This window comes from Triticum aestivum, chromosome 6B (genome assembly GCF_018294505.1).
Source record: "Triticum aestivum cultivar Chinese Spring chromosome 6B, IWGSC CS RefSeq v2.1, whole genome shotgun sequence".
NCBI lineage: Eukaryota > Viridiplantae > Streptophyta > Magnoliopsida > Poales > Poaceae > Triticum > Triticum aestivum.
In genome coordinates this window covers 178,069,755-178,075,754 of record NC_057810.1, presented here as the reverse complement: position 1 = coordinate 178,075,754, position 6,000 = coordinate 178,069,755, and positions in this window count along the sequence as shown.

Below are 6,000 nucleotides of genomic sequence, written 5' to 3'. Positions count from 1 at the left end.
CTATAGAACTGCATACAAAAATCCTATGGGTATGTCTCCGTATAAGATGGTTTATGGAAAAGCATGTCACTTACCTCTAGAACTTGAACATAAAGCATATTGGGCTATTAAAGAGCTCAACTATGACTTCAAACTTGCTATCGAGAAGAGGTTATTTGATATTAGCTCACTTGATGAATGGAGAACCCAAGCCTATGAGAATGCTAAGCTATTCAAAGAAAAAGTCAAACACTGGCATGATAAAAGGATACAAAAGCGTGAGTTTAATGTAGGTGATTATGTGTTATTATTCAACTCTTGTTTAAGATTTTTTGCAGGAAAATTTCTCTCTAAATGGGAAGGTCCTTATGTTATCGGGGAAGTCTATCATTCCGGTGCCATAAAAATCAACAACTTTGAAGGCACAAGTCCGAGGTTGGTGAACGGTCAAAGAATTAAACATTATATCTCAGGTAATCCTATCAATGTTGAAACTAATATTGTTGAAACCGTAACCCTGGAGGAATACATAAGGGACACTTTCCAGAATGTTCCAGACTCCGAAAAGGAATAGGTATGTGGTATGGTAAGTAAACCGACTCCAAAACAATTCTAATGGCAATTTTTATCTATTTTGGTATATTTAAGAATTTTAGGAAGAAAGAAGTAGTCCAGGAAGGACACGAGGCCTCCACGAGGGTGGAGGGCACGCCCACCCTTCCTGGGTGCGCCCCCTATCTCGTGGCCACCTCGTGTGCCTCCCGGACTCCATTTTCTTGCACGTTATGTATTTGGTCGGTAAAAATTCATTATAGAATCTCTCGAAGGCTTCGACCACCATATCACGCAAAAATCCTCTGTTTTTGTTTCGAGCTATTCCTGTTGCAGATTAAGAGCAAGATGTCTTCTCAAGAGTCAGTCGGAAGAGTCGGGTGTCTCACCCGATACCAGGTACAGGAGCAAATAGCGATGCTTATCACTTTGGACCATCAACGGAGAACAAGATGGAGGCCGACTTCAAAAGGATAGATGCCATGGAGGAAGATCAAGAAGTCACTTCTCGCTTCCAAGCAGGATTCATGATGGGGGAACTACATAGCTCGGTTCTCCCAAATTCGGTCATCCCTTCCGATGTTAAATTTCTTTCTTATGAAAATATGAAAAAGAGCGTCACTTGTTCTCCAGATGCTATGCAACATCCTTAGGTAAAGGGAGCTTTAGCCGTTACGGGCAAGCTCCACAAAGAAATTATGGGCCTCAAACAACAAGTCAATAAGCTCGAGGAGGAGAATCATATCCTGAGGGGCATCATTGCCAAGAAGATCACAACACCAACTATGAGGAAGGAGACATAATCACATGGGTATGGGCACTCCTCTTGGCAACTTCCAAGCTTGGGGGAGGTGCCCCGGTATCGTATCACCCTCACACTCCTATCTTTACCATTTTATTTAGTTCGATCCTTTTAGTAGTATCTTGATCTAGTAGATTGAAGTTTTGATATCAAGTAGTTTTGAGTTTTGCTTTGTGATCTCTTTCTGTAATCGAGTCAGTGAGCTATCTATAATAAAGATTAGTGTTGAGTCAAGGGCTTTGCTATCTTGCCATGATCTTGAGAAAGTAGAAAGAATAGAAAGAATAAAAGAGTTCATGTTGATCTTATGGATAGTAATCACTTCACACATAGAAAGTATGAGGCATAAAAGTTGTTGAGAGTTGATGAACGTAGTTTTGATCATCATTGCAATTAATAGGAAGTAATAAGGAAAGAGAGGTTTCACATACAAATATATTATCTTGGGCATCTTTTATGATTGGGAGCACTCATTAAGTATGACATGCGAAAAGAGTTGATGTTGGACAAGGAAGACAACGTAATGGTTTATGTTTTCTCACATCTCAGTTAAAGTATATTGTCATTAACCTTCCAAACATGTTGAGCTTGCCTTTCCCCCTCATGCTAGCCAAAATTCCTTCCACCAAGTAGAGATACTACTTGTGCTTCCAAATATCCTTAAACCCAATTTTTCCATGAGAGTCCACCATACCTACCTATGGATTGAGTAAGATCCTTCAAGTAAGTTGTCATGCTGCAGGCAATAAAAATTGCTCTCCAAATATGTATGACTTATTAGTGCAGAGAAAATAAGCTTTATAAGATCTTGTTGTGGAAGCAATAAAAGTGACGGACTGCATAATAAAGGTCCACATACAAGTGGCAATATAAAGTGACGTTCTTTTGCATTAAGATTTTTTGCATCCAACCCTAAAAGCACATGGCAACCTCTGCTTCCCTCTACGAAGGGCCTATCTTTTACTTTATGTTTTTACTTTATGCTTGAGTCAAGGTGATCTTCACCTTTCCCTTTTTCATTTTATCCTTTGGCAAGCTCCTCGTGTTTGAAATATCTTGATATATATATATCCAATTGGATGTAAGATAGCGTGGACTATTATTGTTGACATCACCTAAAGGTGAATACGTTGGGAGGCAACACAATAAGCCCCTATCTTTCTCAGTGTCCGGTTGAAACTCCATAACCACAAGTATTGCATGAGTGTTAGAAATTGTAGAAGACTACATGATAGTTGAGTATGTGGACTTGCTGAAAAGCTCTATTCTTGACTCTTTCTGATGTTATGATAAATTGCAATTGCTTCAATGACTGAGATTATAGTTTGTTAGTTCCCGATGAAGTTTCTGAACCATACTTGACATTGTGAATTGATTGTTACTTGATCATAAGAAATTACATGATAAAATATATTTATGTTGCTGTTATAAGAATGATCATGATGCCCTCATGTCCGTATTTTATTTTTATCGACACCTCTATCTCTAAACATGTGGACATATTTTTTGATATCGGCTTCCGCTTGAGGACAAGCGAGGTCTAAGCTTGGGGGAGTTGATACATCCATTTTGCATCATGCTTTTATATCAATATTTATTGCATTATGGGCTGTTATTACACATTATATCTCAATACTTATGGTTATTCTCTCTTATTTTACAAGGTTTACCATGAAGAGGGAGAATGCCGGCAGCTGGAATTCTGGCTGGAAAAGGAGCAAATATTGGAAACCTATTCTGCACAGCACCAAAAATCCTGAAACTCCACTGAAGTCATTTTTGGAATTAATAAGAATTATTGAGCGAAAGAAACACCAGAGGGGGCCCACACCCTGGCCATGAGGGTGGGGGTGCGCCCACCCCTACTGGGCGCACCCCCTGTCTCCTGGGCCCACTGGTGGCCCTCCGGTGTCCATCTTCTGCTATATGAAGGCTTTTACCCTGGAAAAAATCAGGGGCAAGCTTACGGGGCGAAACTCCACCGCCATGAGGCGGAACCTTGGCGGAATCAATCTAGGGCTCCAGCGGAGCTGTTCTGCCGGGGAAACTTCCCTCCGGGAGGGGGAAATCATCACCATCGTCATCACCAACGATCCTCTCATCGGGAGGGGGTCAATCTCCATCAACATCTTCACCAGCACCATCTCCTCTCAAAACCCTAGTTCATCTCTTGTATCCAATCTTGTATCAAAACCACAAATTGGTACCTGTGGGTTGCTAGTAGTGTTGATTACTCCTTATAGTTGATGCTAATTGGTTTACTTGGTGGAAGATCATATGTTCAGATCCTTAATGAATATTATTACTCCTCTTATTATGAACATGAATATGCTTTGTGAGTAGTTACGTTTGTTCCTGAGGACATGGGTGAAGTCTTGCTATTAGTAGTCATGTGAATTTGGTATTCGTTCAATATTTTGATGAGATGTATGTTGTCTTTCCTCTAGTGGTGTTATGTGAACGTCGACTACATGACACTTCACCATTATTTGGGCCTAGAGGAAGGCATTGGTAAGTAATAAGTAGATGATGGGTTGCTAGAGTGACAGAAGCTTAAACCCTAGTTTATGCGTTGCTTCGTAAGGGGCTGATTTGGATCCATATGTCTAATGATGTGGTTAGGTTTACCTTAATACTTCTTTTGTAGTTGTGGATGCTTGCAATAGGGGTTAATCATAAGTGGGATGCTTGTCCAAGTAAGGTCAGTACCCAAGCACCGATCCACCCACATATCAAATTATCAAAGTACCGAACGCGAATCATACGAGCGTGATGAAAACTAGCTTGACGATAATTCCCATGTGTCCTCGGGAGCTCCTTTCCCATCATAAGAAATTGTCCAGGCTTATCCTTTGCTACAAAAAGGATTGAGACACCTTGCTGCACTTTATTTACTTTGAATGCTTGTTACTCGTTACAATTTATCTTATCACAAAACTATCTGTTACCTACAATTTCAGTGCTTGCAGAGAAAACCTTACTGAAAACCGCTTGTCATTTCCTTCTGCTCCTCGTTGGGTTCGACACTCTTACTTATCGAAAGGACTACGATAGATCCCCTATACTTGTGGGTCATCAGGTCCATGTATGAAAACAAAGTATGGACTTTGACAGACTTGCCCGATGATCGGTGAGCCATAGAAAATAAATGGATCTTTAAGAAGAAGACTGACGCGGATGGTAATGTGACCATCTATAAAGCTCGGCTTGTCGCTAAGGGTTATTGACAAGTTCAAGGGGTTGGCTACGATTAGACCTTCTCACCCGTAGCGAAGCTTAAGTCCGTCCAAATCATGTTAGCAATTGCCACATTCTATGATTATGAAATATGGCAAATGGACATCAAAACGGCATTCCTTAACGGTTTCCTTAAGGAAGAATTGTATATGATGTAGCCGAAAGGTTTTGTCGATCCTAAGAATGCTAACAAGGTGTGCAAGCTCTAGCGCTCCATGGGCTGGTGCAAGCATCTCGGAGTTAGAACATTCGCTTTGATGAAATGATCAAAGCGTTTGGGTTTATGCAGACTTATGGAGAAGCCTGCGTTTACAAGAAAGTGAGTGGGAGCTCTGTAGCATTTCTCATATTATATGTGGATGACATACTATTTATGGGAAATGATATAGAACTTTTGGAAAGCATAAAGGCCTACTTGAATAAGTGTTTTTCAGTGAAGGACCTTGGAGAAGCTGCTTACATATTAGGCATCAAGATCTATAGAGATAGATCGAGACGCCTCATCGGTCTTTCACAAACACATACCTTGATAAGATATTGAAGAAGTTCAATATGGATCAGTCCAAGAAAGGGTTCTTGCCTGTATTGCAAGGTGTGAGATTGAGCACTGCTCGATGCCCGACCACGACAGAAGATAGAGAAAAGATGAGTGTCATCCCCTATGCCTCAGCCATAGGGTCTATTATGTATGTCATGCTGTGTACCAGACCTGATGTGAACCTTGCCGTAAGTTTGGTAGGGAGGTACCAAAGTAATCCCGGCATGGAACACTGGACAGCGGTCAAGAATATCCTGAAGTACTTGAAAAGGACTAAGGATATGTTTCTCGTTTATGGAGGTGACGAGGAGCTCGTCGTAAAGAGTTACGTCGATGCTAGCTTCAACACAGATCTGGATGACTCCAAGTCACAAACCGGATACGTGTATATTTTGAATGGTGGGGCAGTCAGCTGGTGCAGTTGCAAGCAAAGCGTCGTGGCAGGATCTACATGTGAAGCAGAGTACATGGCAGCCTCGGAGGCAGCACATGAAGCAATCTGGATGAAGTAGTTCATTACTGACCTAGGAGTTATTACCAATGCGTCGGGCCCGATGACTCTCTTCTGTGACAACACTGGTGCTATTGCCCTTGCCAAGGAGCCCAGGTTTCACAAGAAGACCATGCATATCAAGCGTCGCTTCAACTCCATTTGTGAAAATGTTCAAGATGGAGACATAGATATTTGTAAAGTGCATACATATTTGAATGTCGCAGATCCGTTGACTAAACCTCTTCCACGAACAAAACATGATCAACACCAGAACTCTATGGGTGTTTGATTCATCACAATGTAAATATATTATTGACTCTAGTGAAAGTGGGAGACTGTTGGAAATATGCCCTAGAGGCAATAATAAAATGGTTATTATTATATTTCCTAGTTCATGAT